The sequence below is a fragment of the Gracilinanus agilis genome, chromosome 2, assembly GCF_016433145.1.
Source record: "Gracilinanus agilis isolate LMUSP501 chromosome 2, AgileGrace, whole genome shotgun sequence".
NCBI classification, from domain to species: Eukaryota; Metazoa; Chordata; class Mammalia; order Didelphimorphia; family Didelphidae; genus Gracilinanus; species Gracilinanus agilis.
Genome location: NC_058131.1, coordinates 264,566,971 through 264,580,220, shown reverse-complemented (window position 1 = coordinate 264,580,220; position 13,250 = coordinate 264,566,971).

Here is a 13,250-nt window from a genome sequence, read left to right as displayed (position 1 = left end):
GTAGTTTGGATTCAGTTTGTGTAAGACTTTAAAAATCTAAATGAAGAGTTTATAATTCATTCTAAAGGTAATAGGAGGCCACTAAAGTTGATTGAGTAGAAGAGAAACACAGTCAGATCTACTTAAGGCAAATTTCTTTGACTACTGTGTGAAGGATAGATTAGATTGGGAAGAAATTTGAGATAGGAAGACCAATTAGGAGGCTATTGCAATAATCTGGGTGAGAGGTGATGAGGCCCTGAACTAAGGTGGTAGCTATGTGAGTGGTAAAAAGGAGACTTGCTAGATCAATCATATACCCCTTTTGTTAGTCAGACAATCTCCCCTGTCCGCACCCCCAACTTCAGATAACACTACTATCTGATTTTTACAGCCCTTTCTAGCTTTAAGGAAACATGAAATTATGAAAATAGCTAATGATTTAACATTTGTTCTCTTATCCCCAACTAGTCTGTGAGCTCCCCAAGGTCAAGGGCCATGTCTTTTCCTTCTGCCTACCTTACAGCATAGTTGAGCATTGGTCTGGGTACATTGTGGGGAGTGGAGTGAGTGTATGGTCTGAGAAAGACATATTGATAAAAATATGTAAAAGTCAGACAAACAAAATGAAAACAATGGCGGCTACAGATCCTAGACAGTAGAGTACTTTCCCCCAGTTGCCCTTGAGAGGCAAGTATCTTAAAGTGAGCAGCCATGGTGAGAGCATAGGAATGGGGAGAGAGGGAGAAGCCACTATGGAGGGCAGATAGCACCTCAAAGACTTTTCACTTCTGAACATCCTTCTACCCAAACCTCTCCACCTGTATCCTCTGCTACTTCCTTTTTTTAAAAAAAATACTCTCATTTTCTGTCTTAATATTAAGAAATTTTTGTCTTATTTTCTGTCTTAATAATAAGAAATAATTCTGTCTTAATAATGAGAAATAATACTCTTAATTTCTTAATAACTACTCTAAGACAGATAGGCAAGGGTTAGGCAAATGGAGTTAAGTGGCTTACCCAGAGTCACATAGCTAGGAAATATCAGAGGCCAAATGTCTACTACCTTCTTTGTTTCTCATTCTAACTCTGCTCTACTGCCTCAAATGGAGGCATAGGGGTGGCTAAGGAGTGAAATCATTATGAGAAGAGATATTGAGGTTGAGAAGGAGGTGAAAAGAAAGAAATAGGGAGCTAAACATGAAAGTAGAGACTCTCTGGCTTTGGAAGTTCATATCTCTCACTCTAGATGTTACCATGACATCACTGCAGAAAACTGTAAAACAAATTTGGCACCAGTTGATGTCATCTCGTGGGAATGGGAATGTATTCTTTGATTTAGAAAGAAGGTTTGTACAATCCTCCATACATAATGCTCCAACCTCTCCTTTACCCAGGAATGCAGTGAGGGAAAGAGAAACTCCTATGATTTAGCCTTTGCTAAAGTAAATTGTGTATGAGTAAATTGAGGCAGTGTGGTTAAACGGACTAAGAGCAGGATTTCCTAAGTTTAAGTCCCACCTAGCACACATATTGGTTGTGTGACTCTGGGAAAGTCATTTAACCTTTCACAGGTTTGGGAAACACTGAAATTGTAAGTTGAAGAATAGTTGCTAATTTGCAATATTAGAGGAATTTCCCTTTATGAGAGTTTCTTACCATGATGAAATCACAGGTCTAGTCTCTCCCCCCCAAAATAAGAAAATTACAATGATAAAAAGCTCTGCCCTGGAGAATAGGAGACCTAGGTCCAAGTTTTGGCTCTGTGTACCCTTGAACAAGTCATATATCTCTTTAAGTCTTAATTTATATACCACAAAGTGTCAGGGTTGAACTAAATGCTCCCTATGGGCCTTTCCAGTTCTGACTTTCTCCATGGCAGAAAACAGGGAGGAATCTAAAGCAAGAAGCCTAGCACATTGTTATGCTTTTAGACTAGAGAAGGACTCAGGGCTGAGTGCCTTCATCTTTCTTGCACTTTTCCTTCCCAGATGCTTGCAGCCACTGGCTCTCCAAGAGGGCACAGAGTGAAAGGAAGCATTCTCTCTGCCCAGTCCTTCCACAGAGTCTTGTCCTCCAGCATCTGTCAGGTAGCCAGAGGCCTGTTCCAAAGGATGATTTCCAAATTGGATGGCACAAGGTGTCACTGTCATGGCACCAGGAGGCTACAGGGTCCAGAGATTTATTGCTGCTGTTTGCATGACAGCCCTGTGTACATTCTCAGCCTGGAACAGACAAATGCTGTCCAAGTTAGATAAACCCATTCAGAGTAGCTCCCTAACCAGAGCCCTTCCTTCCCAAATGAGAAAATGGAAAGTCTCTGGAAAGTGCCAAGGTGACTTCCATATGGCTGATAGACACCAGCCATTCACTCACCATGGACAGAGCTACTTGCTCCAACATCTCATTAAAAACCAACAAATAAACAATAAAAAAGAGTGTAATTATACCTGTGCTCCAGACAAATAAATGAACCACACAGGGATCAAATACAGTACATTTTCCAAATACTAAATAATATTTAATAGCTCAAGTTTATAAAGATATATAAAATTTTTCCTTATAACAATCCTACAGAAGTATGAATGTTTTATTTTTTTATTTGTGCCAGACATATGATCTCATTAGTATAGGGAACTTCCAGGGTAGAAATTCTCTCCACTGGGGCATGTTGATAACTTTTCTAGAGTTTTTATCAAAGATATAGAGTTAGAAGGGACCTCAGAGATGTTCTAGTTCAATTTCCTCATTTTATAAAAGGAGAAACTGAGGCTAATGACTTGCTCAAGGGCACATGGGTAGTAAAAACATCTGAAGCAGAACTTGAACTTAGGTACTGAGACTCCAGAGTTCTTTCCACTTTTCTATATTATCTTTCTTATAGTCTTGGAAAGTTGCCTGGAGGACTGAGAAGGTATGAGACTTGCTTAGATGTCATATAGCAACCATATGTCAGAGGTACCACTTGAATCCAGATCTTTGTGACTCCAAAGCCATCTATTTACTATTCCATGCTGCCTCTTAGTATATCTGTTTTATAGATGGGGAAACTGAGGTTCAGAGAGATATAAAATAATACATTTGTAGTTACCCAAAATGCTAAATAGAGGAGGGAAGGAAACATTTTCAATCTGAATTAGGTAATATTTGTAGGTGGGGTGGTATGGAAACCACTTCATCACTTTGGGGCTTCAAAAGTAATTGCCATAATATATGAGTTTGGCAGTGGCGATTAATATGTCACATGTTGGTAACTGTTTCATGTCTATAAATTTCCTCATAATAGCTATGTGACCAATAGCTATTATTATTTCCATTTTGCAGTTGAGGACATTGGAGCTCAGAAAGATTTGACAACTAGACTGAGACCTGACAGCTACCACAATATCAGAGCTGGGAGTGGACTCCAGGTCCCCGGTTACAAAATCAGCCAAGCAAGCGAGCACTGGTGAAGCATCCACAATGTGTCAACCTCTTTCCCCTATTACCTTGCCTCTAGTTCCATGATGGGCCCATTGAAACCTTTAGTCTGATCTCATGCAGGAATCTGAAATGTTGAAAGCTCTTTCTACTTAAAACTTCTTTTATCTTGTCTTCTAATTATTTCTTCCATTAGAAAAACTAAAATATTCATTAAACTGACTGTGAAGGTTGTGTTGGCCATGTAGGTCCTGTTTTTGTTCTCTTGGTAGCATGTGGCCACAGGATTAAAGACAATTGGCTTACTTCTTATAGAACTGGAAATAGTTGGGGGGGGTTGTTTGTTTTATCTTTGTTTTGTTTTGTTTTGTTTTGTTTTATCTGATCCCACACATGAAGCCTCCTCAAGTTTCTTTTAGCTGGAAAGGAATCCAGAGGTTTTCTAGTTCAGTAATGGTGAACCTATGGCACGGGTGCCATAAGATGGCATGAAGAGCACGATCTGTGGGCATGTAGCCAACCTCCCCCCACCAAGAGTGCATTACTAGAAAGGCAAAGGGACTCTGTCAGAGTTGTTCCCTTCCTCCTCTCTATCGCTCCTGAGGACATTTTTTCACATTACCTGCCTCTCTGCACTTCCTCCTTCCCCTGCGTGGGGTAAGATGGGGCAGGGAGCACTTGGCACTCACTGAGGGAGAGGGACAGCTTGTGGTTTCTTGAGGGGCACTTGGTCTGTGGGGTGGGGCCTAGAAATCTGTTTCTAAAAGATTTGCCATCACTGATCTAGTCATTGATACATGATTAGAAATCTTCTCTATAAAAATTTTAAGAGGTTATTTAAACATTTCTAGTCCACATCATGCAGGACTTTAGACATGGCCTTTTCTTGCCAGTAGAGGATCAGAGAGATGACATTCTATTGCATGCCAGATTTCTGAGCTGGTCTCTTTCCATCTGCAGGGAATCAGAAGACATCATTCCATTGATTGCCACCCCATCAAATGTCAGTCTCCTGTCCTGTCTTCTTCCCACTTGCAGGGTACCTTTTACTTTTCAGGAAACCCTCAAAGTCTTCAAAGGACTGAGAAAATTGCTATTCCTTTCTTTTCCCTACACCTATCTTCTGGCCTAACCTGTCTGACAGCAGAGGAAACATACACTTCCATCAAGTGCCCCCATTGGCCCCCTCATCTGAATTTCTTAACACCCTGAGAGGCTATCAACCTGAGGCTGAACCCATTGTAATGTTAATAATAATGCCCTTGAATTCATTCAACAATGATTAGCAAATTCTCACCTAGACATACCTTCTCCATTCCAGAGATCCTAAATGTTGTCATTATACAAATCCCGTTTTTTATTCTTCTCCCTGACCCATTATTCCCTTCTCCTCAACCTATTGCTACCTACCCTTCCACAGTGTTCTCTGGATTGCCTGGTCCATAAGTAACAAACTTGCTTTCCCTTTTATTTTCCTTTTACACTTCCCCTTTCATTTTCTGACTCTCACTATGACCTTGCTCACTCCTGATGGCACAGTTTCCCTGACCATTTTCCCAGCACTGTTTATGTTCTCACTGATTTCCTTCAGGTCGCTGGTAGAGGTCTGGGAGCTGGAATGTTCTTTGCTCCCCTTTGCATTTTCCAGGGTCTTTATCCCTCCTTTACTCAATAACTTTTCCTTGTTTAAGGGTCACTCAATACAAATCTATCACTCAATCACATCTCTGGATGCTTTTGTCTTTGCCTCTCTAGGATACTCCTTTTTCTTCCGTTGAGTTCAGTATCTAGCTCACAGTCTCTCTCTACTCTCCAATTCCTACTCTCATACTTAAGGACCTCAACATACATATTGATACTCCTCTAAATTGCCTTACCTCCCAGCTCACTCCCTCAACTTACTCCCCATGACTTACTCTTCCACTCTAAGTCAACCACACACAGAAGTGATCATATCTTTGATCTTGCCAGCATCCATGAATGTTCTACTTCCATGGTTATAAACTCTGAAATTCCCTAATCTGATCACAATCTATTGTCATTCCACCTCTCCCTCTGCCTGGAAACCCTTTGTTATCCATATTTACTTCAAATTTCACTTCTTAGTTCTTTCCCAGTCTATCACCCCTGAACTGTACTCTCTATACTCTCATTCCTTCCCCATCTTGACACTTTATAGTGAACTAGTTCAACTCTTCACTGTTATCTTCTCTAGAACCCCTTGTCTTCCTTATTCTACCTACTTTACCAACCATGCCTCAGCCTTGGAGTACTTCCACTATCTGTTGTTTTCAATTCTAGTTATGTGCTGTTGAACATAGCTGAAAAAAAAAATGAAATTGTGTTGACTAGATCTGCTACAAGCATATTAAAAAATCATACTGCTCTCACTGCAGCAAGGCAATCCTTTTTACACATCCCTATTTGATACATTATCCCTCTCACCAGAACATCTTAGAAAAACAACTCTTATCTTTCATCTTAGAATCAATACTAGGCTAGGAAGTTTTTGAGGCCAGGTTTGAACCCAGGACCTCCTGTCTCCAAGCCTGACTCTCTATCCACTGAACCACCTAGCCTTCCCCCCCACCCAGTAACTTTTTTTTTTTCAAAAAAAATTTTTTTAAACCCTTACCTTCTGTCTTGGAGCTGATACTGTGTATTGGCTCCAAGGCAGAAGAGTGGTAAGGGTTAGGCAATGGGGGTCAAGTGACTTGCCCAGGGTCACACAACTGGGAAGTATCTGAGGTCAAATTTGAACCTAGGACCTCCCATCTCTAGGCCTGGCTCTCAATTCACTGAGCTACTCAGTTGTCCCTTCCCCCCAGTAACTTTTACAAATTTTTTCTATCCCTTTTCAAACTTTCCATAGCTGTATTCACCAACCTTCTTGGCTGAGAAGGTTGCCTCATAATTTCACTGAAAAAAATTGTTGCTATTCATTCTTTTCCCCTCTTCATCTCACATCACCCAGATACCATCTACAAAAGTCTGCTCCTTTACCTTTTTCATATAATAAGGTAGCTGTTCTCCTTGCCAAGGCAAACTCCTTTACATGTACAAGTGAAGAAGACCATTCTACCTGGTGTTCTTCAACAGGTTGCCCTCTCTGTCATCCTCACTCTCTCAATCTTCCCTATTCTCTTCAGTCTTTCCCTATCTACCACCTGTTTCCCTAATATTTACAGATACTCCCATGTCTCTCCTATCTTCAAAAACACCTCACTTAATGCATCCATCTCTTCTAGCTATTGTCCTATTTTTCTTTTTTCGTTGTGGTCAAATGTCTTGAGAATACCTTCTATAATACGTATTTTCCCTTTCTTTCCTCTGACTCTCTTATTAACTCTTTACAGTCAGGCTTCTGACCCCAATCATTCAATGGAAACTACCTTCTCCAAAGTCGCAACACTCTCTTAATTGACAAATCTAATACTTTATTCTCAGTCCTTATCTTTTTTGCTTTTCACATTATTAAGTCAGTCTCTTCTCCTGGATTCTCTTTTCTCTCTAGATTTTTGTAACATTGCTTTCTCCTGATTCTCCTCTTGCCTATTTGACTATTCCTTCTCAGTTTTCTTTGTTGGTTCTTCATGTATGTTATACTTGATAAACATGGGTGTCCCTTAGGGCTCTGTCCTTAGCCATCTTTTTTTTTCTTTTAAACTATTTCACTTGATAATATCAAAAACTTTCATGCATTCAATTATCATCTTTTATGTCAAGGATGATCAAACTGACTTATTCAGACCCAACATCTCTATTGACTTCCAGTCTTGTATTTCTAGTTATCTACTGAACATCTCAAACTCTGTGTTCCTCAAACATCTTAAACTCAAATACCCAATATTTAATTCATTATTTTTCCTCCAAACTCTTCTTCCTAACTTCCCTAATACTGTAGAGAGTATCCAACCCTAATGTCATCCATTCTTTCCTCTGAGTCCGCCACCACCCTGGTGCAGTCCTTATCACATCAAGCCTGGACTATTTCTGGTATTCCTGCCACAAATTTCTTCCCACTCCAGTCTATTCTCCATTCAGCCAACAAAGTTATTTTCCTCCAGTGTAGGTCTGACAATATCACCACCCTATTCAAACTCCAGGGGAGTCTCTTGTTACCTCCAGTAGCAAATATAAAATCCTCAGCCATCATTCAAAGCCCTTCATAGTCTGCTCCCACCCCCAATCTTTCCCAGTCTTTTTATGCCTCATACCCTACCACTTACTCTGTGATGAAGTCATACTCTCCTTGTTCCTGTTTTTCTCATAAGACACTCTGTTTCTGAACTCACTGCATTTTCCACTGGTTGTCTCTCATATCTGGGATTTCTTCCCTCCACATCTCTCCCTCTTGGCTTTCTGGCTAAATCACACCTTCTATAGGAAGTCTTTCCTGATCCCCACTCCCATCTTCATTAATGCTAGTGCCTTCCCTCTGTTTATTTCCAGTTTATCCTGTATAGAGATTATTTATACAGAGTTGTTTTCATGTGGTTTCCACATTACAATATAAATTCTCTTAGGGGCAAGAACTGGTTTTTGTGTTCTTTTGGATCCCTGATGATAGCAGAATGCTGGTATATAGTAGGCATTTAACAAATGTTTACTGACAGACTGATTCACTTAGATGATGGAAGTTCACTATCTCTATGAAGCTGACCGTTCCATTGTTCTGTAGCTCTAGTTGTCAGAGAATTATTCTTTATGTTGGGCTGAAGTCAGACAATGGAATGTGTATCCCTTGATACTAGTTATTCTTTCTGAGACCACACAGATTTGAGTCTGTTTCCCTTTCCCATTCTGGGAATTCTCCTGAAACATTTTGGAAAGAGAATTCTCAGTCCTGCCTGATTTGGTACATTTCTGAGCTAGTCTGTTGTGCAGACTGGAAGCATGCTGATCAAATAGTATTAATGAGAGTCACTCTGGGGCAGCAGCAGAGAGAATAATTTGACTTGGGCTGTGCAATCTATTTTCCTGCTGACTATAGAACCTCAATCCCATAGTGTGCCACCTACCCAATTCCTTACAGTTGAGGTTTTTCAGTGTTTGCTTCCATACACACTTTTCCAGGTCACAGGTTCGAATGGAACATAGATAGGGTATGGCTTAAACCAGAGAATCTTAACCTTCATTTTTTTGTCATTTACTCCTTTGCTAGTCTAAGGAAATCTATGAACTGCTCAAAGTAATGTTTGCTGTCTTTATTAATTATTGGAGAAATGCTAAATTTCATTTATTGTGAAAATAAAGTATAATTTTTTTCCCCATATGAGTTCAAATATTCTCTGCATAGACCCCAGGTTAAGAATCCCTGGCTTAACTGCACTCTTTGTAGTGGCAAAAAATTGGAAAACGAGGGGGTGTCTATCTATTGGGGAATGGCTGAACAAATTGTAGTATCAATACTATTGTGCTAAAAGGAATAATGAACTGGAGGAATTCCATGTGAACTGGAATGACCTCCAGGAATTGGTACAGAGCAAAAGGAACAGAACCAGAAGAATCTTATACACAGAGACTTATACATTGTGGTACAATCGAATGTAGTGGACTTCTCTACTAGCAGGAATGCAATGACCAAGAACAATTCTGAGGGACTTATAAGAAAGAACACTATCCATATCCAGAGGAAGAGCTGTGGGAGTAGAAACACAGAAGAAAAACATATGACTGATCATGTAAGTTCAATAGGGATATGATTAGGGCTTTGATGTTAAAAAATCTGTGTACTGCAAATATGAATAACATGGAAATGGGTTTTGAACAACGATATGTGTATAACCCAGTGGAATTACTTGTCAGCTCTAGGAGGGAGGAGGGAAAGGGGGGGGGAGGAATCATGAATCATGTAACCATGAAAAAATATTCTAAAGAAAAAAAAAGAATCCCTGGCTTAAGCCATGAGAATTAATCCCTTAGAAAAAGTGCCTTTAAAACAGAATCATTGTGGAGGCAGCTGGGTGACTCAGTGGATTGAGAGCCAGGCTATATTCTGGTTCCTCTGTTCAAATCTGGTCTCAGATATTTCTTAGCTATGTGACCCTGGGCAAGTCACTTGGCCCCCATTGCCTAGCCCTTACTGCTCTTCTGTCTTACAACTAATACACAATATTGATTCTAAGATGGAAGGTTAAGGGTTTAAAAAAAAAACCAAAATCATTGCAAAAAACTTTATCCTTAACCTCCAGTTATATTCTTGATGCTAAGGACACATTTATTTGTTTTTTTTAATGGTCATCTAGATCATTTTTATTCATATCTTTTGTTTTTAAAACTTTCCTAATTAATTCCCTTCTCTTCTCCCCCCTCCCCCATATTTTATAATAAAGAATACAAAAGAGAGTGGAAAATCAGTAAAACAATGAATCAACAAAGTCCGATATTACTGTGGTGCTGCATTTCCATAGGCAGGGAGCAAGTGCTTTCCTCATATCTTTTTTCTTTTTAAACCCTTGCCTTATGTCTTAGAATCTATACAATCAATTCCAAGACAGAAGATTGGCATTTGGGGTTAAGTGACTTGCCCAGGGTCACACAGCTAGAAAGTGTGTGAGGTCAAATTTGAATCCTGGACCTTATCTTTTCTTTGGAATCAAAGTCTAGTCCCCTTAATTTGCAGTATTCCATTTCAATTGTTTATGGTTATTCCCCCCCCCCCCCCCATTTACATTATTGTGGCTATCCTGTGTATTGTTTCTCTGGTTCAGCATACCTCCTATTCGTTAGTTCATATTCTTCCCTTTAATCTTCACCGGCAGCATTTCTTATGGCACCATAAACCCTAAGGGCACATTTCTGACTGGGGTGGGGGTGGGGTGGGGTAGTGCCGGGGCATCAGCGGTAGGCTGACCCTTCTCTCTGAATCAGATTGCTTGTGGGTTTCACCATTTGGCCAGTGCAGGAAGCCAGGCCAGCCTGCTGGGTGCAGGAAGGCTCTCTTTGAACCAACAGCCAAGCCTTTGGGATCTCAGGAGTGGGTAATCCTGATGCTTGCCCCACAGGGAATTTATTCCTTATGTAAGACTGCTTGCTCCCTCCCTGGGTGCTGGGCTCAGCCTGATCCCCGCTGGCCAAGAATAGCACCTGACATGAATTGGAGGCTCTTTTTTTTCATCTTTAAAAATTAATCTAGCACAAAACTGGATTAACAAAAGGACATCTCCACAGACAAAGCAGCCAAGGTCAGGAGAGACAACAGTTCAGATGTTCCTGAGCGGGGAGCCCCAGCAACATGATTTTACCCTAAATAGGGTCCTGTGAATGTTCTTCCAGATAGCTTTTATCAGAAGGAAAATATGCTAGCTTTAGACTTGTGCTGTCTGTCACCAAGGGGGCACGATCAGCAGAAGGACCCGAGGGGGGAAGGGATACAAAGGGGAAAGGGGGAGGGGGAGGAGCCACCACAAACGGAGCGACGGACTCAAGAAAATCTTATGAAATGAAGACATGGGACTGAAAAAGAGAGACTTCAGGACTGAGCAGCAGGAAAGGGGACTGGGGAACAAAGAGGAATTTTTGGAGGGTCAGCAAAATTAGCTGATTGCACAGGACCCATGCCAATCAAGGCTAGAAAGAGGTGATCCATTTCCAGGTTTCTGTGAGAACAAGGTACACTCCAGCTGTGCTCCCACCGCTTTTGTCCTCATCAGAATTCCATTTCCCCCTAATTTACAGCCACCCCTCATTTGTTCCGTGGGGCCAGGCACCGAAGATACATTCGTTCAGTAGCAAAGTGCGATCTTGGCTTAGACAACACACCAGAAAATCTGCCAGTTCCAACTTCTTCCTGCTCCTCTCAGAGACCTCAGACAATTTTAGAACAAACATCTCTCATGGCTCCTCCCCACTAACTCAGGCCTGGCAGCCTTTGTTATTTTGACTGGTCTAATCCACTGGAAATGATTCGTGTCAATGGATTCCGACATTCTAGAAAGGGGTAGGGGGTGGGGGACAGAGAGCTGGAGGGCTGGGGGCTGGGATCAGAGGCTGGGGAGGCTGGAGAAAGCTGAGCAGCCAACTGTCTGGTGGGCCAGGATGGTGGTGGTTAGAGGACAAGGAATGGCCTGGCTTGAGGGGCCAGGGGCTGAGCAACTAAGAACTAGTGGAGAGGGGTGAGGAAGTTAAGGATTCAAAAAGCAAAGAAGCCAGGATCTAAGCATCTGGGGGAGCAGCAAGGGCTGGAGGCTGAGGATCCAGGGATTTGGGGGTGCCAAGGCTTGAAGAGCTGGGAGCATCTATTCGGAGTGGGATGTGCAAGTATAAAGAGAGATAGGAAGAAAATGCAGTTTTAGTCCTCCAATGAGCCCTCTCAGTAGTCTCAGAAACTACCCTCTCCTGTTAGTCCTGATTCTCCCAACACTCAACAGAATGCATGAATGTTTGTGGTTTTAGACTATTCTCTTTGCCCCAGTGTTTGAGCCTTCTTTCCCCTCAACTAGATCATGAGCTTTCTGAGGGAAGGAACCATTTCTTCTCCTTCCCCTCTTTCCCCCACAGTATAATCCAGCCTAAGGCTAGGTACCGGGAGGTAGGTGGTTGCAGAGGCAAGAAAAGACTCGTTGGATGGTTGATTATATAACTAAGCTTGTTTGCAGGTCCTGGAATTAAATTCCTATCAAATGCCTTCCAGTTAATGGGGGCATTTGTGCGGGCCTCTTCTCAGTGAAGGACATTTCAGTCCCCTCCTCACACAGGTATCCTGTAATTGGGGGCTCTGTTTCCCTCTCCAAGGCTGCCTTTGTGCGGATCATAGACCCTGTGTAAACTCAGCCTCCTGACAAAGGGCCCTTGTGCTCCTGTTTCCTGAGTGCTTCCCATTCACTTCCCTGACTGCATCTCCCCCAGAGAGCCTCCATGCCTTCCTCTGTTAATAAATGCAGAAAGACAAGTGATGCTGAAAGATAATCCAACAAGCTACCCAGAGTTTGGGCTTTCACAAGGGTAAGGCTATGAAATTGGGAATTGCCTTAGCCTAAGAGAAAAGTGAAAAATTCAAAATAAGTGACTATTTGGGTTGGTAAAATACAATCCCACTCCCAGTACTCTATTTTTTTTCATTGAACTCAGTGAGTTCTTATCCTTTCTTCCCATGCTGTCCCTTCTTCCCATTCATTCTGTCCTGCTCTGCTTTTTCCATCATTTTGCTTCTCCTTTGCTTTTCTTTCTATTCTTTTTTCCTCACTCTTACTCTCCTTCTTTTTCCTTCCTTCCTTCTTTCTTTCCTTCTTTCCTTTCTTCCTTCTTTCTTTCCTTCCTTTCTTCCTTCCTTCCTTTTCCTCTTTCTTTGTTTCTTTTTTCCCTATCTTTTTTATTCATTCACTCTCACATTTTATCTCTTCCAAAATTCATCCTTTCCGGCTTAATTTTTCTTTTTTCATCTCCCTTTCTTATACCATTTCTTTCCTTCTTTTTTTTTAAACCCTTACCTTCCATCTTGGAATCAATACTGTGTATTGGCTCCAAGGCAGAAGAGTGGTAAGAGTAGGCAATGGGGGTCAAGTGACTTGCCCAGGGTCACACAGCTGGGAAGTGTCTGAGGCCAGATTTATACCATTTCTTTCACTTTTCATTCCTGCATTCTTTTTTGTTCCTTGCTTCCATTTGTAAATCTTAAAGTGCTATAAAATTGTACATTACAGGGAGGGGGGAGGTTAGTGTTCTCTACTAGTTAGAAGAATTGTCCTTACTTTAGTTACTTTTAGCATGCTAAAGATTTTGTTATTTGGAGTTTTGCTTTTGGTGGGGAGAGAGAGGGATTGTTTTTCATTGGTTGTGAAATGCTGTCCGCAGGAATATGTAAGAGGAAATTTTTCAGATGAATATTAGTCAACCTTCCTCACTTTGAG